This window comes from Tenrec ecaudatus, chromosome 2 (assembly GCF_050624435.1).
Source record: "Tenrec ecaudatus isolate mTenEca1 chromosome 2, mTenEca1.hap1, whole genome shotgun sequence".
In the NCBI taxonomy this organism is placed as follows: domain Eukaryota; kingdom Metazoa; phylum Chordata; class Mammalia; order Afrosoricida; family Tenrecidae; genus Tenrec; species Tenrec ecaudatus.
The window spans coordinates 283767213-283794394 of record NC_134531.1 but is presented as its reverse complement, the minus strand read 5'-3'; positions in this window follow the sequence as shown (position 1 = coordinate 283794394).

Sequence of the window (27182 nt, the reverse complement as noted above, 5' to 3'; positions counted from 1 at the left end):
AGTACAGGACGGGACAGTGTTTTTTGTGCACCCCATGTTGTGCATAGGGTGGCTATGGGTTGGAACCAATTGAAATCACCTAACAACAACCTAACAAGTAACAACTTTAATTTCTGCAGTGCATTGCTCCCTGAGGGAGCCCTAGTGGTAGAGTGGGTTATTTTAAGGGCTACTAACCGGATGGTCAGCAGTTCAAAACCACCAGCCTATGTGAGAAAGATGAGGCTTTCTACTCCCTTTCACAGTTATAATCTTATTGACTTGATGGCACTGAATTTTTTTGTTTGTTTGACTATGGTTTTTTTAAACTACTTTATGAATCTGTGCTTTTCCAACATCAATAGTTCGTATTTAAGTTACATTGGAGCTCAAAGTAATAATTAAAAAAAAAAGATAGTCATCTGCTGACTCATCACCTGAGACTATGTTGCTGCCTCATGGGCATGTGCGTGTGGGCATGTGTGTGTTGGGCATGTGTGTGTGGGGGGGGGCATTGAAATGGTAAGGTTTTCAAGGATAGAAAGCTTGGTAAGGTCTGTTCTACAAGTTGTAACCACACCCAGCCTTCTGGGGGTCCATGAAGCAGGGACGAAGAGCCTGAGCAGCTATGCGACTACACAGCTTTTACCTGCAGGCATTAACCAGCTGTGCACTTGGTGCTGTTGCAAACAAGGCTTTCCCTTGAACTCCACATGCAGTCCAGGGGCACCAGTGAAAGAGAATGAAGAACTTGAGAAAAGGAGCTTGATTTACAAAATTGAGCAGGTTGTTGAGTGATCTGCCTTGAATAGTCAGAGAGTCGATGAGATACGATCTGACTTGTACAACCTCAGAGAGGCCCCCTGGACTCTTATTTTACAATATAAAATCAGAACAAATTCTAAAGGATGTCTAGAAAACGAACGTGCTCTATATCCTGTGAGGGTAGATTATGAAATTATCTGCCGATAGCATCGTTGTGAGAAGACTTTTCATCACATTGTTCCGATACAGTCAACTCTCTGAGACAACAGGGAGGAAAGGGCATCAGACAGCTCCAATAAGCCTCCTTTCATGAAAACCAGCGAATGAAGACAATCGAGTTATTTTCAGTTAAGGATCATTGCTGAAGGGAAAGAAAAAACAAATGAGCTGACGAGTAATAAGGCCCTCTTTAAAAGCGGAATCATAATGAATTCTCATTTCTATTTGGATAAGTATTTCACTCTTAATTACTTACTTAACTTATAGCCTTTGGGGAACGCTAGAGGATATATTATTTCCATTCACTCAAAAATTTCTTGCAACTACTCCTTTTTGGGCATCTGTTATGTGCCTGACTCTACTACAGGGTCTGGTCATAAGGGAGTGTGAGAAAGGCTGCCATCGAATCCCTAAACTCCTCCCCCTTCCTTGGGACCTGAACTAGAATGTATTTCTTAGCTTCCTCTGGTTAGATGTGGCCATATGAGGACCAGTCAGATGAGTGTGAGCTAGGACCCGCTTCTCCGGGCATGTGGGGCTTTTCAGGATCTTTCCCTTATCATATTGACTTTGAGCATGACATTGACACTGGCAGAACCATCGGGTGGATGAAGAGAGAATTGCCAGTTGGAAAAGTCATGGCTGTTGTGATTGGTAGATGCCATAAAGTCCTCTTTTGACTCTCAGCAACCCCATGTAGATCTGCCCCTCGGGGTTACCTAGCTGTAATCCTTACAGGAACAAATCTCCACGTCTTCTCCTACAGAATGATCTGGTGGTCTGGATGCCCCCACCTTTTGGTTAATAGCTAAGTGTTTCATGAATATGCCAACTGGATTCCTGTCTTGGAAAAGACCTAATCCCAAATAAGAATACTGGTTTTTGGACCTGCAGTAAACCAGAAACAAATCTCCAGGTTCCAGGAGTTAGTAGGACCTTGACTAGTAAGCCTGCTTAAAGCAGACATGTGCCCTGGGCTCATCATGGCAGACAGACGACAAATGAGCCCATCAAACAGACCTCTGGTTTCTAGGAAACTGTTGTGCCTGAAAAGGGCTGCAGTGATTGCTTAGGGTTATGTTGGGAGATGGAACGTGATGCCGGTCTGAATACCATCCACATGTAACTCTTGAAAAGAAGGATCTATTCACCTCTTCATCCTTTGCCTCCCCCCAGCAAGAGCCATGTACTTCTTTTATGGAGCATGGTACATGTTGTGAAATAGTCCCTTAGACTCACAGAAAGTCAGCATCTTCGAGAACTGAGCCCCCTGCTCTTTATGGTAATACACTTGTAGAGATGTGTGGATAGAGGTTTTCCTTCTTGAACAATAGTGAAACATGGGTTGGCATTCCCTCCCCTGTGCGGAAAAGAGAGGAATGTGGATGTCATAGTTTGGAGGTAGAGCAATAGAAAGATCAGCAAGATCTAGTCTCAATTATGTGACCTTGAGAAAGGTGGATACTTCTAGAGTCCAAGTATGTTCATCTAAAAATTCGGAGCCTTGAAGTCTTGGGCTAATTTACCCCAAACATTCCTCCTAATCTTCCTGGCTTTCCCATTTTCAGCTTCTGAACCTTAACTTTTTGGTGTGATGGGCATGGCAGGGGATGGGGGAACCTGAAATGGTGGGGGCTGCCTTAAGCACTTGGGAAATATTCTGCATGGCTTACAGGTCCAAATGATCGGTCACCATGAGAGAAGTCAGAATCATCGTTGACTTGTCGTTAGAGGTCTGGCCCATTATCTAGTAAAAGGAAGCTAGCAAGATATTGCAAAATTCCAGGTATTGTAGATTCTGTTTGAAAATCTCTCTCTCTCTCTCTCTCTCTCTCTCTCTCTCTCTCTCTCTCTCTCTCTCTCTCTCTCTCTCTCTCTCTCTCTCTCTCTCTCTCTCTCTCTCTCTCTCTCTCTCTCTCTCTCTCTCTTACACACATGCACACACACACACACACATTACGTAGGATTTTTTTTCATTCACCCCCCCCCCACTTCCGAAGCCCAATATGTATGAGTGTTTGCGGATTCTGATGCCCCAACGCTCTAAGCCTGCCTTACCCTTTGAAGCTTCAACCTTTCCAAATAAGAAGGGCATTGTTTTGAACAATTGGGTCTCTCTCCACAGCCTTCTACCCCCTGCTCAGTTTCTCTCATCTCTGTACTCTATCTCAGGCCCTTCTCAGCTACCTGGCTCCTGCTGTCCTGCATTGTGATTTCAGGTACTCTATACTTCCCCATCCTGACTGTGGTGCTCTTGATTCAGCTGCAGAGAGATACATTATTGATCACTTTGGGGCTCTTTGCTTGCAGGTGCTGCACTAGTACCTTATAATCTAGGGAGAGAGCCTGCCTCCCTTTCAAGGGTGGGTAGAGGACTGCGCCATGATCTCCAGTTTGGGGCCATTGAGGACATGTTACCTGCTCTCCCGCTAGGAGTGCTGTGTTTATTTGGTCGCACACAATCACTGCACAGAGGCTGGTGGCCAGGAAGGGTGGTCCTACTCGGAGAGTGGGGGAAATATCTTCCTATAGGGAAGACCATTCTATGTTCTACATGGAAGCAATGATTGGGTTTCTTTGCTGAATAAACCCTAAAGAACCACTCAGAACCAGGTAGTTTATAACCAAGCCATCTAGCTGAACTCAATTTGATTTTGACTCATGGGCATCCCAAGCATGCGGAGTTTGAGTGTGCACCACAGAGTTTTTAATGGCTGATTTTTCAGAAGCAGATTGCCAGTCCTTTTCACTGAGGTACTTTTGGATCCACTCAAAGGCTGAATAGTTTATAACCCTCGCCCACCCCCAACTCCAACCTATAATAGATTTATATTCTGTTTGCATGTTTGTGGACACATAGGTGGGACCACTCCTCCCCCTGGTACTAGGTAAATTCTCTATTTTTCATTGTTAAGAGAATCATGTTGAACTCCAAGTTTCAGATCACGCAGGTGTCAGGCCTATGATTTAAATGTAGAGTTTTGAACTCTGACCCCATGGCCTTCTTTTGGTGTTAGAGACTGCTGTGCTGCATTCGGGGCTCGGACTACAATTTCCAGCCTAGGATCCTGCACAGGGGAGCTTCCTCTGAGCCCGAATTGACTTGACAGCAGTGGTATTTTTTGTTTTGTTTCTGTTTGTTTTCTCACTTTTCTGGAACATCAGAAAGATAGCTGAAAATTCTACAGTTGGAAATGTCCATTCTTAAGTCCCCTTCTTTCTACCTCCATATCTCCTATTTTAAAATGTTGATCCTGTTTAGGAGTGTCCATGGGCCTCAACAACTCCCCTCTTAGAGTTATGCTTAAATAGGCAGGTGTGTCTGTGGCTATACCTAGCCACACATCCATAGACATATTCTTATTCTACATTGTAGTACCGAAGGCTGGGAACCTGTGTTGCTGCTGTGAGGCGCCATTGAGTTGTTTGTTTGTTTGTTTTCTCATAGTGACACTATGTTCCACAGAATGACATACTGCAGGGCTTTGCATCGTCCTCCCAATGGTTGTGCTTGAACACAATGTTAAGGTCACTGGGCCAATCCATCTCCGGAAGGTCGTCCTCTTTGGGGCTTAAACTAGAAAACAACAACACGAAAACAACAACAACCCCTCACTGCCATCAAATCACTTCTGACTCACAGCAACTTTTTTTTTTTTTTTTTGCTTAGGAACTAGCTGAAGAAAACATTGCACATTAGGAATGTGGGAAAGCCTGTAGCTATTAAGAAGAATGAGACAGATGTATGCAGGCTGATTTGAAAAGATCTCAGAGATCTCATTCAATGGCAAAGTTGTTTGTGTGGGCCGGGCTCCTTTGTCAGTGTTTTAATCTCCCTCCCTCCCTAGCTATGCTGGCTTATGTATATAACCACTTTCATATTGGGTTGAGAGAATAGATTAAAAAAATCTCTTAACAGCAGTATCCACTGGGGAGCACGTGTATGGGAAAGGAAAGCTTACATTTCAGAGTTCACATTTTTGAGCTTTTTGAATATCTAAGTACGTGCACATATTGCTTTTGATTTAAAAGGCAGCCAAGTGAGATTGCCTGGGCTCTGAGATTATGGAATCACTTTTGTGTTCTAAAATTTAATTCTATATTGAACATTTTCTTATGCCTTATTTTTTTTAAAAACTGCTTTAAAGCAATGTCTTTATAGTTACATATAGACAAGGTTTTTATAGACCTATATGGCTGTTGGTCATTTCCCTGGAGATAAACATTGAAAAATGAGCAGAGACGTGTATGGGGGCTGTAAGGACCCCAGGTAATGAGAGGGGCAGAGAGGAGCCAAAGAAAGCACTTTAGAGAGAGAGGGGGCGACAGTGAACTCTCTGTCACTCTGCGTTACATAGAGGCGAGGAGAGGGAGGGCCGCTCTGGTCATTAGGAAAATTGGATTCCAGCCCTGTTCTGCCATTTGCTTCCCTCCTGCACATGTCACTTAACCTCTCCTGACCTCGGCTTCCTCATTTATAAAATAAAGGAATTGTGTTGCATGATTTCTGAGGTACCTTCAAACTCAGAAATCTATAAAACTCTATGAAACATCATCCTTTCTCCCACCACATAATTGGCAGGCAGTGGTAATGAAATAAGGTCTGGAATATAATTTATCTTTCCACGTGCACTTTCTCTGTCCTTTCGATGAAAGTAGTTGATGGGGCCTGTTTTCTCCCTCCTCTCCCCTTGATTGCAAGTGAGGAAACACTTGCATTAGTGGGCACCACATGTGGCCTTTCCGATGCCAGGGAAACGGTCCTGGCCCGGAACTGGAACACCATTCTAATCAAAGCCAGCAAAGGCAGACAGAGTGAATAAAACATAGTTGATATGAAGGGTAATCAGAATTTTTTTTTTCCTTTTAATACCTCCAAAGTAGATCATTTGATATTTGGAATTTTGTTTCTGGGAGCATTTCCTATTTAATATGATCCAAATCCTACTGTTCTTTGTAGGTCATGACAGTCCTTCTGAGGTTTTCTACAAGAAGTTTGTTGATGCTATGGGTTATGCCCTGAGCCACTAACTGAAAGGTTGGCAGTTCAAAAGCACCTGCTATTCTAAGGGAGCAAGACAGAGATGTCTTCGTCGTCCATAAAGAGGTATGCTCTCAGAAATCCTTTATAAGGTTGCTGTGAGTCTGATTCGACTCAATTGCCAGTGACTCTGATTTTGGTTTGGTGAGACTCTCTGTACTACACAACTTCCCATTGGTCATACAAGGTGACTTTTATAGTGGTGGGATGCTGAAAGCTATATCGTTCCAAAATGATCTTGTTTGCATTAATTCATCAGAGCCTGGGGTTCGATAGGCATTCTATAGTAAAGGCTTCAGTCCTCTGTTTATACACAGTCCTTCCATCTGCACGCTAGCTGGGACATGACAAGTGTGGTCCCTAGCAGCCCCAGTAAAGCACAGAAACCCTACTGGGGGGTGATGATAAATGGAAACGCAGCTGGGAAATATTGCACAAGCAGGTGTGAATAGATGGAGAAAGGAGAGAAAATATTTCTATCAAGAAGTGATTTGCACTAGATTTAGACTAAGACTCATAGCCAAGTGCAGGAACCAGCTGGAAGTCACAAGTGAACGTGCAAAGACTGTTTTTCTTTCTTCAAGCAATTTCTAAGTTGAAATCGCATCAGGCAATACTTTAAAAATGGTACCCTTGTTCCTAAAAACAATGCCATTTCTTGACTTATTTACTTTTCTGCTAAGAGAAACAGGGTCAGAAGTGGCAAGGTTTCAGTGTTGGGGAGAAGAACATATGATATTAACCCTTGGCCAGCTGACTGTTTTGTGCTGGGTAACAGAATGAGGGAGTCAACATGTTTCTGCGCCCCAAAGGGTATCCCCCTAGATTGAAAGTTATTTATTTTTAATTAATAGTTTCCCTTACATATAATTCACATATTACACAAGCCAATAGTTTTAATATATTATAAAGAACTGTGCATCAGCACAACTTGTACTCATTATTTTTAGCACCCCACCCCCCCGCAAACTCCCCCGTCATAAAAGCAAGAAAATAGTAGATCCAGTTATTATATATATTTACCTATCCTGGATTTCATATATAGAAAAGCATATAGACACACACACACACACACACACACACACACACACCCCAATCAAAAAGAAAGCAGAATACACATATATATGGAACAAGTTTTAAATGGGACAAAAAGGAAATCAAATAATAAGGTGTTAAGTTTTATCCCAACTACATCTGCGTTAGGTCACTTTCCAATCTGCTCCGTCCGATAGCAAGGCTACCCCAGCCCTACTCCGTGGATCCCCCACATGCTTACTCCACATGGAGACTCTACAGCTGGATTTTAGGCTTTCACTGCCGACCCTAGACTTCTGCAAACAAGACACTCAGATTTTAAACTCTAATTCAATTCCCTCCTCCCATCTTGGATTTTACTCATCATAATCCTTGGAGCACACATTGCCTGACATTTCTGAGGCTAAAAGTGTTTGCTTGGCCGTAAGGATGATGAGCTGCTGTCAAAGTTCTATTCAAATATCCATTAAGAGGCCTCTCAAGTGCTTCATGAGATTCATTTGTAGAAGGAATAATATTGCTTTGTGATGGTGGAGAAAGAGTCGGAGCATAACAGTTTGATGCCTCATGAAAGACCAAAGAAAGGCACCGATGACTGACATTTCCTGGTTCATTATTTCTAGGGTTGACTTCCATCTGAGAAACATTTAGCAAAGTATGAATGATTTCAGAGGAATAAATGGGACATATGAGACCTTGCAAAATTGAGCGTTATATGTGTCCTGCTGGAGGATGGACGTTACTCAATGTTCTTCCAGGTTTTCCACATATGCAGTGCTGGGGGAGGAAGGGGAGACCACAGAGTACTCTGGAGGCGTGGAATCATCAGCCCTAGTAAAATGATGGATCTATGATTCTAATGTTAGTATTTTTTCCTGCCCTCTCTACTTTTTAAAAAAAATCATAAAACTCTTATCACTATCCATACATCAATTGTGTAAACCGCATTTGTGCATTCATTACCCTCATCTTTCTCAAAACATTTGCTGTCCACGTAAGCCCCTTGCATTAGCTCCTCATTTTTCCCTCCTTCCCCGCTCTCTCCTCCCTTGTGAACCCTTGATAATTTACAAATTATTTTGTCATACCTTACACTGTCCGATGTCTCCCTTTACCCACTTTTGTGCTGTCCATCCCCCAGGGAGGAGGTTATATGTAGATCCTTGTAATCGGTTCCCCCTTTCCACCCCAACCTCCCTCCACCCTCCCTGTATCGCCACTCTCACCACTGGTCCTGAGGGGATCATCTGTCCTGGATTCCCTGTCTAACGTTAGTATTTATAGAGAATTACGGATTTAAGGTATAGATGATTCCATTCATCCTACATGTTCCAGAGCTCCTCAAGCTTCTCAATTGATTTGTGATTATAATGCTACAACAAAAAAAAGAAAAGGCTGCACTCTCAATTCCCATTTCATTGTTTTCTGTTGATTCTACTATCTCTGACTACTGAAGAGGAGATATATCTAGATAACCTCTTTTCATAAAAATCAAAGAAAAAGCACAGTTTTCAAAGCTATATGACTGGAAAATCCATGCTGTGTCCTGGGCCTTAGCTCCCTTCCTGGAGCAGCCACAGAGAGGCTGCATTGCTGTGTTGGTTTGTGCAGTGTGAGATGGGCAGCCGGTAGGCACCCTCAGGTCACCTGAGAACACAAGAGAGCTTGATCATGCGTATGCCCTGGGAACCGCTCTGGATATTAAAATTAATTAATTAGTGTGAAAGACACCCACATTCTTGCTTTCTGCTATCACTCATCGATTTCGTAGTTAATCAGCAAGCAAGTGCTTATTTTGGACAAACTATATATTTAATATTGTGCAAGAAGTTGTAGAAGATCGAAAACAAATAACCGAATGGCCCCTCCCTATCTACAACTCTCTCTTAATGAAGATAGACATTTTTATCTACTTCTCTCTGTCAAAGGCTAGTCTTACCTTCCCATTGAATCCTCAGATATTTTTGCTGAGGATGGCTTATCATTCGTGCCAATTTGACTACAGTCAGCGTAAAGTATTTGGCCTTTTTACATATGAATATTAAAAATTATCAAAGGATAATTGATGAGAGTTGCCCTGTCTAAATAAATCCAGCACATGTACAGCTGTTGGTAATGAGGAAATAGCAGGGATTAGCTGCCAACAGTGCATATGGTGCCGGCATGAGATAAGAGGAAAGGGCACACACTAGCCCAGGGCAGGGTGCAGGGCTGTTACAGGAGGCTGCTTGGGAGGGATGCTCAGACGAAATAAAAGATATTAAGAAAAAGAGTGGCAATGGAGTCCCATCATTTTGGGCATATGCTGATGATCTTATAGAGAACAAATTCTCCTCTAAAAAGAGGTGTTTGAAAGTAGTGATAAGAATGTAGGAGAAAACCAATGATCTAAGACAATGTGTGCGTATGTATCCCCCATATCAGTAATTACACTTATGTATCCATTCAACTGGCTTTAATAATACTGCTACTACTGAAATGATATGGCAGATAGTCTAAAGAAAAGCAGAAAGTCATTTTTTTCAAAACTTTTGGCCATCCTTAGGGTTTCGTTGTATCCATCAGTTATTAGCCTCTCCCTTGTTTGGGAAGGTTCATCGCTAAAGTTTGAGTCATTATTTATTCCTTATAGTTTGGCTATAAATGAAAACCATTATTGAAAGTGCCTCATCTTCACAACGTTGATTAATATCTTGCAGCACCATTTTTGGTTACTGTGGTGGCTTGGGACCATTGATTCGGTTCCAACTGATAGCGGCCCGATGACTGGCTCCTGCGCCATCCTCTCACTCCTTATGTCTGAGGGCCATCCTTCCCTTGTTGTTATGAAGCTAGTACTGATGACCCAGACGGGGCTGAGTAAGATAGAGTGATTATGACAATTCGTAGTATGGATTGTAGTGGGGGAAGATAAAAAGGTTGAGCTGAGTCTTTCAGAAATATGTGTAGAGAATTCTGTGCTCCAGTAGGCATTTCTTATTGTATTGGTATTATTTGTGGAACCTCAATCAGGATAGAGTCTTATTTCTCCCACCCTTCACTTGTAGAGAAGAGTAGAAGCAAACTGAGCACATGGCTTGTGAAGGTCAGGTTGAGGTCGATCATCTACTCATTCATTCATGTAAATTTAATTTTAAAGAAAAGGTACACTTAATGTGAAGTCCCCCTGTCTTATGCTTATATTTCACATGTGTATCAACCCATTTATATGTAACCTGCAAGCGCGAACAGCAAACATGCGTGGTACTGCTAACAAGTCTTATCTAATGTGTCTAAAACCATCTGGGGGGAAAGTTTGTGCCCTTGTTTCCATGCCTACATTAATGCAAAGAGTTATAAAGTGGGGAGGGGTTGGCCTCCGGGGGAGAAAAAAAAGGCTGAATAAGAGCAATACATCAAATGTTGCCTTCGGAGAAGTGTCTGCAACTATATGCCTATTATCTTGGTGTGTCAGTCTTTAGTCTCAAACATCTCTCTTAATTAGCATATTACTGAAGGAAGAGGTTTTTCTTTTTTTTGTTTGTTTTGAATAGATTTACATTTCATTTCCTCAGGCTTTTTCTGATGATATGGAGTGGGGCTTGCAGGGGGATTTTGCTGCCAGATTTAGGGAAAGTCAAAGGTTAGGATTTGAAAAGGTCTTTCTTTATCCATCCCTGCAAATAAACCGGCATGATGTTTGAGAGAAAGGAGCAGGTCGTGGCGCAGTGGGCTACCTGCTAATCCCAAGGTCAGCAGTGTGATGCCATCCATTGCGCCAAAGGAGAAAGATGAGGCTTTTTTGCTTCTGGGAGGTTTTACAGTCTCAGAACCCCAAAGAGGCAATTCTGCTCTGTCCCATAGTGTCGATATATGTTGAATCGACTTGATGGGTGTACGTAGCTTTGTGTTTAAGAGCATGTGGTAACAGATTTGGGGACAGAAAATCGTGTCACAAGTTCATGCTATATTGGGTGAAGAAGGAAAGGACAGTCTTCTTAAATTCTTTCCCAGGTATAAAATGAAATGGCCTAGATGTATTAAAGATTGCCTTTTTCTATTTTGCTTTTGTGATGAATGCTTTGCTTATTGAGTTATTTAAAAAAAACAGTCTATGGAAAGAGGGAGTGATTTCCAACGACCTTAATTTAAGCTGCACTGGTTGTCCGTATATGGAAGAAAATCACGTTCTAAAGATTTGTTTGAGGCAATGGTTGCCTTACTGAAGATTTGATAATATTACAAGGAAAGAAATTGTAATATTTCATAATATTACAATTTGATAATATTACTCTTCATAATAAAGCAAGATATTAGGGAACTGGGTTGGCTTCTTGCTATCTAGTGGAACTCAGATAAATATATGTAATTCATTAGCCTGTAAACCACCTGTAAATTTCACATTTTTTCTTTCCTTTAAATTATTGCATCATATTTGGAGAATCTTAATTTTCCAATCCTAATATTTCTTCATATACCTAAAGATATCTTTTGGGGGAAAGATCTTTAAAATATTGAAGCAGTCTTGGAAGTAGTTCTTTTTAATGCTTACAAAACTAGAAAAGACAAAATATATAAATGGGCTTTATTTTTAGGAAGGGGAAACCTGTCAAATTCCATGAACTGATTTCCAAAGACAAAGCTCACATCGACATCAAGGGGATTCCAACTCAATGTGTCTCTGTTGCTGGGACTGTCACTCTTAAAAGGGTTGACAGTGTTAATAACTGGTCTGTCTTTGTAGTAAGACTAAACTTTACAAACTACCAACAGGTGTGGAACTGAAGCTAACAGCATCAATGAAATCAAGTCTGTTACTCATACACAGTGTCCAGTCAATAACGCCCAGGCCAGAACTTCTAAATACATACACAAAATTCAAAGTCACTTTCTCCTTTTCGTAATCTGCCACCTAGCATAATCAAGTATGCAATGAAACTCAAATAATAAGCATTTAGCACGGATAACAATTTTCTGAAGGATAACGCATCATCTGTCAGGTAGCCAGACTGGCGTCTGCATTTCAGAATGCCACTGGCCCTCGGTGCACAAGGACCCTTCAAAAGGCTGTGAAAAGAGTTGAACGATCGTTTCACTTTCTTTTTTCACGCGCGTTTGCAGCCTGTTTGCAAGACAGTGTGGACGGACTATGCGCCTCCGCAAGCCAAACTCTCATGCGCCCGTCCCTCTTCCTCCTGCCCCTTCTGTCCCCTTCCTTTCTTTCTCCACATGCTCCTTTGGACCTCCCTCCTCGCATTCTTTTGTTCCTGATACTACTGCGTTCCAAGTCACTGAGATTCAATAGCTAGTGGTTTCTCTTCTTTTGTTTCCTTTTTCCTAGTGTGGCAGTGTCCTTTTTCGAATCAAATTCCAATGACAGATACAAAAAAAAGTATAACATTATCAAAGCTAGGATCAAGACACAAACAAACAGAAGCAGACATACATACGGCCACACCAACATACACGGTGCTGTGTATGTAGTTGGAGCGCTGGTGATATAGTGGCTTACTGTATATATGTATATTAAATATATATATGTATCCTAATATAAATCACATTTGTTAAAGCATCCAGCATGAAATCTAAAATCATGGATATAACTTTTATCTGTAATTTTATCTAAATTTGTCATCTTTATTCCTAAAACTCATCCGGTTATTATCTCCTGTTGTTGGGTGTTTTTTTGGATGTGTCCTTTTACCGGGCCCCCCCTTTTTTTCACTTCCATTGCCACTTATTCAGTCCAAATATTTACTACATTATAATTCTACTATTGTAATCACTGTACCCACAGTCACTGTTCCTTTGGCTGAATTCTTGTGGACTGTAAAATAAGCTGATGCATTTTAGCAAATAATTTTCTGAAGCATTTTCAGGCTGTTGATTTTTCCACTCAAAAATATTTAGGAGTTCCCCAGTACCCATGAGATAAAACCCATGCCTTTCACCCTTCTCTATGATTTGACCCTAACCAGTCTTGCCCATTATTCTCCCACTGGCTTGTCATGAAATCTTCACCCCAAAAGCTGCTAGAAAGGGGAAGCAATAACAAATGATAATGGAAAAAAATGAAACACAAAAATAAAGAGATAAAGAGGAAAAGTGAGGAGGAGACAAAGGGGCAGCATTATGTAGGAGAGACCAATGTTATTCCGAATATTGTGTCAGTAATTGTTCTGGAAGCCACTGCTTAATTTTAACCTCCTTGCAGATTCATCTCCTCCCATACCATATTTGTCTATGCATCTAAGGCTACAGACACATATGAGACTTATCTCAGAATTCACACCAGATTCTGATTCATGCAATAAGAATGGAACAAATTCCAAGTACCAAGCATTGTGCTACATAGATAGGATATCATTTAATTCTTTGAAAACCAGTACAGTTGGTTTATGGATCAGCTACCCGAGGCTCAAGGAAGGCTGCTAGGACTAAACTGTTGTTTTTCTTTCCATTGTTTCCCTATCATCCTCCATGCAGACAGCCATCATTCTTGTATGGAGTCATTCAGCCACATCATGGTCTCCAGCTCATATCACGTGCCATGAAGCCTGCTAGGTGCAGTAGCAAGCTGAAGGGCAGCTATTTAATATTCATTTTCTAATTTCAATGTGGATGCTTTGCAGTGTCCTTTAAGGATGGTCCAATCAAGCCAGCCTAGCTCACTTAGGACAGAGGATATCTCAGACACCACAGGGGCTGCTGTGAAATAACGGCCTGTTCTCCTGAGCAGAGATCACAAACTGGGTCTCTTTATGCCTCAGGGTAGATGTGTAGGATATAATGTGTTTAATCTATCTACCTGTCTATCCACACAAGATGCTCAACAGCACTAGCCATTTGAAAAGTGAACATCAAAACCACGGTAAGATAGCAAAGAAAGAAGGATGGAGAAAAGAAAGAAGAATAGAAAGGATTGGGGGCAAGGAGATGGGGTATTGGAATTCTTATCCATAGCTAATTATAATGCACAGTAGGACAGCCCTTGTGGAAAACAGTGTGATTATTACTGGAAATACTATATGTAAAGCAGAACCAGTGAATGGCCCAGCAATTCCACTCCTCTGTGGATACCAGCAAGACTTGACAGTAGAAACTTGAATAGAGACTCAGGATCCAATGTTCATTGGAGCATCATTATACACATTAGCCCTAAAATAGACCTCTAAAATAAACCGTACCCTTTGTCATGAAACCAGAAGGACTGGATGGGCCCCCACTACCCTCCCTGAACATTTGGAAGACATATGCCACAGAGTCCTAAAACAAACAACCAAACAAATTAAGATTGGATAAACCCCTAAAAACACTGCCCTGCAATAATCATCAAATGTAAACCAAAAATATTCCCTGACGTCAGGTAGGGGATGGTAGAGGCGGGGGGTTGGGGGGAAAGGGGAGAAAGGGGGAACCTATGACAGGGTTGGACATATAGCCCACCCCCAGGTGGACAAATATCAGAAATGCGGGTCCTTTGGGGAGACAACGGATAGTGTGAGACACAAACGAACAACAATCATATATGATTGATCAAGGGATTCAGGAGGTTGGAAGGGCGGGGGAGGGAGGGGTAAAAAGAAGAGCTGACACCAAGGGCACAAGTAGAAAGAAGATGTTCTGGAAATGTTAATAGCAACATATGTACAAGTGTGCTTCATACAATTGAATGATGGAATTCTATAACATTTTTAAAAGTTCCCACAATGAAATGATTAGTAAAACAAACAAACAACAAAAACTAATATTTCGCTAACTAGTAGAAAATATCTGCCTTGAGCATTTAAAAAAACTATATGTATATAGGATGAAAGTGATAACAGCAACTTAAAAGATTACATAAAACTCTTACGATGCGGCGACTTTATGTTAACTGGGGAAAAGCAACTCAGAGCGTGAAGGTGAGAAGAGCTGCCCAACGCCAAGTCGTAATCGATGTCTCTAAATTTCACATGCAGAAATGGTTGAATGGACGTATGTTTTGCCATGCATATTCCAAACAACAATCGAATAATTACTTTAAAACATAAAAAATGCATCTATACATCGATAGCAGGTGTTCCATTAAACTTTATGTAATGAATGAATGAGAACAAACAAAATACATCTGCGGCTTTGATCTAATAGCCTTCTTCCCATTCATCTGCCATTTCAGTGCAAGCCTGTGGGCTACCTGACAATATGGAAGGACCAGCACTCTTCCCACTGTGGGAAAAATAGGCTTCGGTCTTGTTTAAGTCTGCTAGTTTTGCCCACCAAGACAGACCTCTCTTATTTTTCCACAGTTTTATCGGCACATCATTCACATGTTATGCCATTCAATAGTTTAATCACGTTAAAAAGACTTGTATGCCCAGTCATCACCTCAGTCCGTTTTAGAACCTTTCCTTTATTCTTGTAATTTTCATTATTAGCTCTCCTTTCTGTCCCCCATCGATCCCTGAGAAACCATCGACCCAGTGACTGTCTTTATATATTTACCGATCCCGGATTTTCCTATACCGAAAAAAGCATTAAAAGACAAGTAAAAGACTAACAAGAAAACAAGTGAAACATTAAAAAAAAACTTCAATAGAAAAGCAAGCAGAAAATATTAAAACCAGGAGAACTTTAAATGGGTCCTGGGGAGACCCAATTGGAGGGTGCTCAATTGCAACCTCCCGGCCTGCGGAGAGGAGGAATACAGGAGTACGCATCCGCATCTAGGTCCCAGGTGTTTGTTCACGCACACCTTTAAAAGCTCCTGTTCCCAAGCCCAGTGGATGGAGCTTGAAGACATCATTCTGAGTGCCGTGGGTCAATCACCAGAAGATAAATGTTGTATGACCTCACTTGTATAAAGGGCCAAAAGGAAAAAAAGGCAACTATATTTGGAACTGTTTGTTGGTGGTTATCAAGGGTGCGAGGGAGAAGGTAAGAGGGCAGAGAAACTATCCCTGCCGCAGAGTGGACGCCAACGCACGGCAGCCCTCTAGCACAGAGTTGAACTGCCCCCTTGCATTTCCAAGGCTATAAATCTTTACAAGAGCAGAATGCCTCGTCTTTCTCCAGCCGAGCTTCTAGTGGGTTGAACTGCACACCGGTGCGTTAGCCACCCAGCGCCTGACTGGCTATGCCAGGGAGCTCCTAGCAGGAAACCATGCAGGCTAATGGAAATGTAACAAGACTGGAAAGATGGAGATCACTTCCGCATCCTGAAGAATTTAACTAGTGTCACTGAACATTAACTGTCAGAATTGTTGAATGGGAGCCTAATATATTGTGTAACTCTTTACCAAAATCACAATGAAATATTATTATTTTTATAATGCCCAGTGGGCATGGAAGGAGGTCTTTTGGAGTTGGCGAGCTATGAAAGGCAAAGCGAGTCAGAGAGCTGCCTCCAGAGGCCCAGTTTCCACAGCAAACCCCCCTGCTGACTCCAGGCTCTGAGAGGAAGGGTAAGGTCCTTGTGGTTACCCATTCTGTGGGAAATGGAGACCTGAGTCACTGCATTTGGGCTGGTGCCCTGTCACCCCGAGCTCACACCTGGCATTACACTGTGTCTTTCTGGAGGTCCTTGCGATCTCAGGATAGAATAATGTTCTCTTCATTCATCACTTCTTCCTTTCGGAGTATAACTTTCATCAACATATTTTATGAGATGACCAGGGTTTCCTTTTCCATCTGATTTTGCCATTTCGTATGCACTCTACCAGAATGAGAACTTTTTGTGCAGAATTAGCATCCCAGAGCAGCTACTAAAGAAAAGCAAGTGAAAGACGGCGATGAGAACTTCGCATTTGATTTTCCTACTGAAAACCTCACCTCCTAGTATGTCTGTCCCCAGTGCGAGTAGGGAAGACTATTAGGTGCTTAGGTAATATCAGCACGCCTACCTATACGGGTCCTGCTGAAAGAAATGTCATTGTGATTTTTGAATCTGGCTATGCAAGATAGGTGGCATGGCATTCGCATGCAGGTCACAAATCGATATACATACCCAAGAAGTCGATAGAATTTTTTACTACAATTATTTATAACCAACTTAGAATTTATCTTGACACCTCCATCTAGGTTAGTATGAACGAACAACTCATAGCAACATCTTTACTGGAAAGACTAAGTGTAGACTACAGACAGTCCACATTCAAGTTTCACTTATCCTTAAACTTGGCACACTTGTGGTGTTGCTGATATTTTAACACCTCCATTCTCTGGAATACCGGGGAAAGGAGAGGTGAGAATCTTAGTTTGAGCAACGCAAAGATTGCTATGGCTTTCTGCCAGCCAAGAAACACCAAGTGAAAAAAAAAGCCCTAGGGCATCAAGGTGATGATAAAAGGAGCCATTGATGGAGAGAGGTGAGAAGTGTATGCTAATGAATCAACATCCCACTTCTTCCGCCAGAGGTTTTTTGCATCGCAAGTGCTTGAAAAAAAAGTCTTAGGTTTGTTTATACTGTGTTTCCCCAAAAGTAAGACATACCCCAAAATAAGACCTACTTACAATTTTGCCTCTCATGGAAATATAAGGCATCCCTCCGAAACTAAGACCTCCCCGAAAATAAGGCCCCACAAAGCTACCATAACTCTGGACTCTGGACCGTAGTGGCGGGCACCGTGCACAGCTCACTGTTGGCTGCAGCACAGCTGGAGCAGACAGCAGTGTGAGATATCTTTTAATAAAACAATAAATGTGTACCATATTCTTCATCATGGAAAAATAAGATATCCCCTGAAAATAAGACCTAGCACATATTTGGGAGCAAAAATTAATGGAAGACACTGTCTTATTTTGGGGGAAACAGGGTAACTCTAAACCAGTTCCTGTGTAAAGTTTTGGTGTTTGGGGGGAAATGAAGCACAGTAGTTTCATGGGTTTTAAATGCTCATTGGATTCTCCTCCTCTGACAAGACTGGGTTGCTGAGACAGTTGAGGGCCGTTGCTAGGAGAGCCTTGCCTTCTCTGAATTTATAGAAGGTGCTCTCAGGCTTCTCTCTGTCAATACAAGAAAATCCAGGACTTGACCTTAATCCTGGGAAACAACCCAAGGTTCTTCTGCTCACCCGGTGGGACTGCCTTGCACGCATTACGGATGGTCCTCATCAGGTATTAGCAGTTAACAATGTTAACTGGTGAAAACGATGATGTGAGAGGAAAAATTAAAAATAGAATCCAGTCTTTCCAAATTAGAACCTTAATGAGAAAAGATCTTTCCCTCATTAAAATTTTTCCTGTCTCTTCAGAACCAATCTTTGTGCCTCCTACTGTTACGCCCATTTGATTCTTCAAACTGAGCTTTAAGGAAGAAGTTCTACCTTTGATTAAGGAAGCCTAATTATTTCATTAATGAAGTGACTAATTATGTCAAATCCTACATCACATACCTATGTTCTTCTCTGCAGTGATATTTTGTGGGAATGGATCTTTTCAGAAAGAAAAGTATTTGCAGTAAGGCATGGTTACCTTTAACCAATCTGAAAAATTAAAGCCAACCCACTACCTTAGAATTTATTCTGTCAAATAGCAACTCTGAACAGGGCTCTCCAAGCTAGACATCTGTACAGGATCAGATAGCCATGGCATTTCCAATGACCTCTTATATATGTGAAAATGATTAAAGAAGAGTTGATATACTTGAATTATTGGAATAGGGAATGTACCACACACACACTGCCAAAGAACAAAACTCTTTTGGAAGAAGTACAGCCAGAACATTCCTTAGAAGCAAGGACATTAAGGTCTCAGATCTTTTGGACATATTCTCATGAGAGACCAGTTCCTGGGAAGGACATCATGTTCGTTAAATTGGAGGGACAGTGAAAAAGAGGGAAACCCCCCACAAGGTAGATTGACACAGTGGCTGCCACGGTGGATTCAAAGACATGAGTCCTGGTGAGCATAGTGCAGGGCCAGGCAGTGCTTCGTTCTGTTGCAGACAAAGTCTCTCAAAGCCAGAACCATCTCTCTGGTCCCTAAGAAAGACAACAACAGAGAGCTTCCGATTCATCTTACGCAGAAGCTGGCAGACTGAACCACCTCCTGTGCCAACAGCACTACCAATTCTGGACCAATTGATAACTTATTCATATATTGACCTTTCATGTGAGAAAAAAGAAACGGGATAAAACAAAATCCATTCTGTTGTTCTTAAACAAGGTCTACTTTAGGGAGATATGCTTTATTGTGACTTTGAATATCAGCTCACCCTTGGACAAAAGAGCCTCTCTGGATTTATTTAACAGAGCCTCTCTGGATCCTATCCAACAGGTGTGCTTAGTAATTATTAGTAGCCATCATAATATTGACCATCATGGTCTGGTCTGGTACAGAATTGATACATAACACACATGAGAGAGGTGCCAGAACTTTTGAAATTTGTTAACAAAATCCATACATCGAATCATGGGAATTATGAGCTTATATCCCAAGTCAGAGAAGTTGGGTTTAAATGCTGTTTCTTCTACGAGCAAATTGGGCCACCACTAAAATGAAACTAACCTTTCGGGATTGTTGCTATCATTACAACACCTCCCCTCCCAAACCAGACACACTATGTGTACGTCACTAATGACATCTAACACCGAATGCATTAGCAATGCTGTTAAGTGCCATCCATTCCTATTCCCACCACATAGGGGGGCTGACGATGACACGAGGATTCCATTAACAACAGAAGTCGCTTATTGTAAAAGTGTGTCTATTTAAAGGACAGGTGCGCCAGGATATTTCAGTGGCTGCTTCCTTCCTTGGTCTGGTTTTCTCTTGTTTGTTCTTCTCTTATGAGGTTCTTGTAGCATTTTAAAGGTCGGGTCTATTTTTGAGGATTAGAGTTGAAGTCATCAGATATATAAAACACTGATAGCGGTCTAGACATGGGAAATAATCATGAGAGGTAACGGGAGATGTCTGAGGATATAGGTTTGCGACTGTCTGGGTAAGGATGAATGCAGTCGGCTGCCTTGCTGTTCTTACTGTCCTGGAAGTGATTATAGGGCAGGATCTTAAGGGCAGGACTCGGGGAAAGTATTTATGAGCATGCATGTGTAAACCTGAGCCTGGGTAGACTTTATCAGTGTCACTTCAGGTGCTTTACTTAGCAAATGATCTCAGCAATATTTCCCCTCTGAAATTGCTTGCTTCAAGGTGCTTAACAAATGGTTGCCCATTTAATGGCCCGAGGCAGAGCCAGAGAAGGTTAACACACTGACAGAATGGGCATTAACTATGATAACAACTGTTTTCATGGGGGATTATGGCTATTATAAACCTTATTCAACATCATAATACTAGCAATAATTTTTCCTTTTCCCCCATTTTTAAATTAGCTCACCCTCCGCAATGTACACATCCACATGCTACGGAGAAGATCTGCAAACAAAGTGTCAGATTTTATTGGGCTGTCTGTAATTCTCTGTTAGTGCAAAACCACTCTGATGCATATGATAATGCTTGGGTCGATTATGTTACGATAACTAAAAATGAAGTGGATTTAGACCCAGCGCATTTATCGGACTTTCTTGGAACAAAAGAGTCACTCTTATTTCTCCCAAGCTTTCTGGACTTCCTTTCAACTAGATGTCATGTCCGTGGTTGGAGAGCTTCCGCTTTCTGAAGCAAGGCAAGACGGGGCATGCATGCATGCAAAACCCATGCCAGTTTCTCTTTGCCGGGCCAGGAAAGAAGCGGGCAGAATACTCATGCCTCCTGCTCTCATGAGCACACATTAGACAGCATGCATCACATTAGTGTGGGACCATGAAGCATCTGCTTAGTAAGAAGGAGAAGTTTATCTGGCAAGACGCAGCTATGGAATAGAGGGTAGGAATGATGTTGCCGAGCATGTACGGTCTGAATGGGGGGAGTGGTTTGGTGAGAGTCAGCATCCAGGCTGTCCCATGGTTTGAGAAAGAGCAAGTATTGAATGAAAAGCTCTGGTGACACTCCTGAAGTGTGAATGGACCCTTCAAAGCAGGAGGACAGGCTCGGGTTGAAGTTGCTGAGTAAATGTTTGCAGTGGAGACCCAACGTAGCAAGTATTCTAATGAGTCCGTGGGTTAGAAGGGACAATGGGGCCAACTCTAATATTCATAAGCCAACTTTTCGCTTGTGCCACTTGAGACAGAGATGTAGCGTCCTTATCACTCTTCCCCCCTCTCTCTCTAGGGGGATTCCAGTCATTCGTTCCTTTTAGATTCATTCATTTACCTTCTGGGGCCTCCATTTCTTCTGTAGAGCTGCCCTCTTCTGGGATTTGCAGTATCTTCTTTGTCTGTTCACTCGGCTTCTCCGTTCCCAGAAAGCGCTTCATTTTCTAAGAGCACACGTCTGCACACGGAGCCTCGACAAAGAAACTTCAGGATGCTTTTTCTGTTGGATCACTTTGCTTCAGATCTCTTTTCCAAGCCAGCTGGCAGGCACTCTCCACTCGCTGGCAGGAATGCTCCATCACTAGGCTGCGAACAGCAGTTAGGGGGGGTTCCCCTTTCTTTTAGCTCTTTCTTTCACCCTCTTTGTTGTTGTGTCGCTTCTCTCTCCTGTCAGATGAACACCCCAAACTCACTGTGAAAGCCATGCGTAGCTGAATGGACTGGGGCCTGGTTTCCATGGTTGGCTAGAGAGAACCAAACCAAACTCGCTGCCATTGAGTTGATTCTGACTGGTAGTGACCCGACAGGGCAGAACTGAGCGGCCCCTGTGCATTTCCAAGACTGTCACTCTTGAGAGTAAAAAGCCTCAGCATTGTAATCCATAATGTGTCTTTATGTGGGGGCTCATTGTTCAAAGTAGATCCTTAGTCCTTTCTTTCTGATTCGTGTTACTCTGGAAGCTTGTTGAAACCTGGTCAGCATCACAGTAACACATGAATCTCATGGGCATAAGGGGCATTAGCAAATAAGCAAACCCAGGTTTCCCCGCGGAAGGTAAGAATCCTTCTACTGACCCCCAATACCCCACCCCCGTGTACCTCAATGTGTACATCATTGAATTTAACTACCCTTTCCTTATTGCGCTTCTGTTGTGCTCTGGAATGGAAGTTGGTAACAGCTAACATGTGTTAACTTTATCATATTTATGTCTTCTAAGACAGTTATCATGAGGAAACAGTGACATTTTGAATATAAACCAACTCTTTTTGGTATGTTTGTTAGGGAGTTTTGACTTGGGCACTTGAATCCCAAACAGCATCACTACCTTTCAAGACAGCAAGCATGAGTCTAAGTTTTAGACTTATAAAGAAAATTTGTGCCCACCCATATACAAACTGCTTCCTAATCACTCACCTATGAAAACAATTCTACCAGATAGAGTAAGGTTAGCATCTTTTCCATATGGTACAACTACCGTATATACTCATACATAAGCCGAGTTTTTCAGCACAAAAAAATGTGCTGAAAAACTGGAGTTCGGCTTATACACAGGTCAGTGGTACCCCAGCAAGGTGTAACATCTTGCTGCCCCCCCCCCCCACTGCCCAGGTAACGGGATGAACGTCAGTTATCTCATGGATGATTGCCGTTTCTCCGTTGTTCATTCAAAGCCCCGCTGACACTGCAGGGCTTTGAATGTTTGTTTACTCACACCTAACCAATCAGAGCCGTCCTATGATGTGTATCTTTGAATAAGTCTTTTAAAGACCCTGTGCGAAGGATGTGGCATGAATGGATGTCATCTGGTCAAGCCTGACTAACAAAAGGAGGAAATCTCATGAAGCCTGACATAGAGTTAATAGCAAAGTGGGTTCGAGATGCATGGGAAGACATTCCAGAAGACATGGTGTGACGTGCCTTCCAGAAATGTAGTATTAGTAATGCTATGGATGGCAATGAAGACTGCGCTTTGTATGAAAATGACAGCAGTGATGGTGATGACGGCGATCTCAGTGAGGACAGTGTCTATGATGACCTCATACCAGCTGAAGCTCTGCATTGGGATACGGATGATGATGAGGAATCCAGTTTTGAAGGATTTTAACTCTTTATATTTTAGCTTGTTTGCTGATTGAGCTCAGGGAATGATACTTTTAAGGTATCATTGTTGATACTTTATTATTCTTGTTGAACCTATTTTCCTCTTACTGTGCTGGTTTACTAATGTTAAATGACTTGTCCTTTTATTTATGTTTTTTATTTAAAATAAATATTTAAATACATTACCCCACTGATGTCTCAATTTTTAGTAATTTTATTTTCATTTGTTTTGGTTATTGAAACTCACCAATAGCTTTTTTCATTTTCCACCCTAGGCTTATACTCGAGTCAATCAGTCTTTCTGGTTTCCCAGGTAATAATTAGGTACCTTGGCTTATACTCAGGTTGGCTTATATTCGAGTATATACGGTGGTTTAAAAAGATCTACTTGTGTGCCTTCTCTAAATATTGCCACTCTCTTTTATGTTGTTCATAAGGGAGGGTAGACCAGGCTTATTTGTTACAACCTTTACTCTGCTATGGTGTTCAGAGTTCAACTCACTTTCACACAAAGATTTAAGTGATAGTGAATAGAGTGCACGTATGTAATTTTAAAAATAACAAATCCATTAGCATATTTATGGAACACATTATCTTTTCAAGCTGACTTAAGTTCAATGTCAAAAAATCAAGAGAGAATTAGATAGATTTGCTTTAAGACACTGGACATCTAGAAATGCAACTGCTAACCAGAGCTATAGATACAATCGTCATCTTATACACAATTCAGGTCTATTAGAAGGAATACATTGATGCTTATCATGGCAAAGACACAACCTACCCGTAGGTGAAATAGCAAAAATTCTAACTTCACAAAAAATGTTTCTTTATTTTTTACTTCACAAAATTTATAGCCAGTGTTTTACTCATTATGGCTCTTCGTGATAGATGTAGTTTGAATTTGGCAGCCAGATAAGACCAAGCTCTCTAAGAGTATTTTGGTTCCCAAAGATTGTAATTCTTGGGCACGGGGAGGACTATGTTCTACCAGCAACTCGTCCTGCTACAGGACTGAGGACAATAAAACTACAACATCAGCCACAGTAAAAGTCATTGGACCTGGGGAGCAGTCAATAAATTTTTATTTTCAACTTGACAAGCTCATGAGTATTAACTCGTGTCATCTGACCGATGAAAAATAAATTGATATTTGATCAACTGTGAGAGACTTAGAGATCACCACAGTGGCGATGACTTTCCATCTCTTTGGGAAACATTGCTCCTTTGATGCTTTGCAGCATAATTTAGGGTCTATGCTTGGCCTTAGAGCTCATCATGTATGAATTTAGACATCCTATGAAGGAAATATGAAGGAAAAGAGTGTCACCTTACCTAACCCCAAAAGTTACCTATGAGTCTCTCAAGGCCTAATGTGGGAGTGTTGTCTCAGTTAACTCTAAGTCATTTGAATTGTACAGGCCAAGAAAACTGACCACCAGGGTCATCGTGAAACCAAAGATCTCTACATTAAAAGAAGTAGACCAGATGCTTCTCAGAAGTGAGAATGGGCAGACTTCCTTTAAGTCCTCTGGACAATTCCGTCCCAGGAAAAGGACACCATCCAGCAGGAAAGCTGCCAACAGTGGACACAATGACCACAGTCATGGGCTCGAACATAACAATGATTTTGAGGATGACTCAGGACTGGGCAGCATTTCGTTCTATTGGACATAGGGAGCCAGGGAGTCATAACCAACTCGACACGACTTAACAACAACACCCAGTCTGAGTGAATCCTGACAGAGACATAATAGTGTAGTCGTTGGTGCCACAATCTGGGAATCAGCGTGTGAATCAGCACGGACCCAAACTTTAAATCACTGTCATGTCCAGCTGTCCACTGCCTTTGATGAAGTTAATCCATCTGGGTTTTTGTTTTGTTTTGCTTTGTTTGCCAAACAGAGGTGAAGCAGTGACAGGCAAATTGTTATGTACATCACTGCCCTTTGAAGTGAGCTGTCTGTTGCTGACATTTACACAACATCCAGAGTGGAAAATTGCTTACACAATGGAAAACAAGGGTCAGACCTCTGTCCACTTACACTCATGTTGAGCTCCTGGCTGTCTTAACTACTCTTTCACCATTCCATGAGTGGATCCCTCTTACACAGTTTCATGTCCCCCACACCATCATGCTTCTCATTGCTCCTAATTTTGTAAGCACACTGTTTGTTCTCTGACTCACTTCTGTTTAGCTATCAGGTGGCAAATAGGATTCATCTTTCATCCCAGTGGCAACTGGATATGAGTTGCCACCTGGAACCCTGCTTGGAGATAGATTATGAGACTGTGTCTGGGCTCCCTGTGATTGATTAAAAATGCTTGCAATGGAACCATGGTAGTGAGCTGATAGCATGTGTGCCATGCCTGGATAATTTCTCATGCCAGATTCTGAGCAAAATGGGCAAAAATATGTATTGTGACAAGTTACTTGTGTGTAAGAATCCTTTTCTCCTGGTAGGTTGCCTATCTAGTAAATCCATTATCCATATTGGATAATACAACTGCCATTTACAGAGCAGGAACAATGCGCCAACCACTGCTCACAGTTGTTTACATGAATTAACTTACATCTTTCCATCAACTCTGCAAGTAGGCACTGCTGTCTACCTCTCACAGGTGTGAAAAACCAAACCCCTGGCCATCAAGTAGATGCCAAATCCTAGTGGTCCTATAGGACAGGGCACAACTGCCACTGTGAGTTTCTGAGATGGCAACTCTTTACCTGGGTAGAAAGCCCTGTCTTTCCAGCAGGCTGGTGGTTTAGAACTGCTGATCTTGCAACTAGCAGCCCAATGGGCAACTACTCTACAAGCAGAATTTCTTATACATGAAAGAAGACTCAATAGTGATGAATAATTTTCTTTGCACAGCCACGTGGATAAGTGAGGGTCAGAATTTGTATTCTGGTTCACTCTGCACAAAAGTGAAGCAATAGCAGCAACAGAACCCAGAGCATCTGTGGGCTGCAGCACAGGCTTCAGGAAGAGTCTCCACTTTGTAAATGACAGGGAGAGCCAAATCACAGCACTGGAGCTCAAGAAACAAAATGCAAACACAGATTCCCGAAGGTGGCAGGACATTAGTCTTAGAACATTTACATAAAACATTCCCAAAAGTTATCATTGTATCATTATTATTTGTATCCATGGATGAAATTTGAACAAAACAGTCAAGGTTTCCTTCTAATTTTGAACTAGAATTTCAGAAGTTAACACTACCGGTGCCTGTGATCTGCTTAGCTGGTCAGGAGACTCATCGAGGACAAATAAGTCAACTCTTCATTTCACTGCCCTGAACTACATTTAAAGTCACACATGACTGATGGATGGACATATACATGAACATTCATCAATTAAGTTTTTTCACTTGAAAAAGTGGGCGCACGCAAGAGAGAAACAGACAATAAACTGGCATGACTTCTATTTTTCTAAATTCTTATTCAACATGCAACCTAGCATAGGTCATTTATAACTATATATATTTGTTAACTATTTCTATTTTTGTTATAAATTATATATATATATAATTTTTGTTATATATATAATTTATAACAAAAATAGAACTAGTTAGCAAATTCTGATATTCTGATTCTTTGACATTATTATGCTGATTAGGTCATCCTTGTCTGTCTCCCCCCCCCCCCAATTCTGTGATACAAAGAGGAGCCCTGTGAGTCCCATGATGACAGCATTTAAATGCAAGAACCATGAAGGTTAACACGTGGCAGAGTGAGGAAGTCTATGGCAAAAACTGAAACTTTGTTCTACGTTGAATTCACCAGATGGGCACAGAGGGAAGGCCTGCATGAGTTACGAGTGAAGTAATGCAAGCAGAAATAGTACAGCCATCCTGTAAGTGGTGAGGAAAGCATAATGCTGCATCATCTCATTTTAGTGCTAAAGTAATTATTTATGTTAAATAACCACAAAGTGATTATTGCCAACATAATAATTAAGGTTTATGGCGCAACGTGGAAGGCCATGCTTGTTATATAAATGGTAAACCTCAATAATTCCGTTTTTTAATAACAGTTCGAAATGTAATCAACACAGAGTAATTGCATTCAATCTGAATCAAGTTCACACTGGAGACACGATAACATCAAGTGGGGAATCGCATTCTTTCTTCTCATACTTAGAACAGATCCCGTGTTCTCTCAAATCAATGCAGTTCAGTTCAAGTTCACCGCAAAAGCAGTTAAAAAG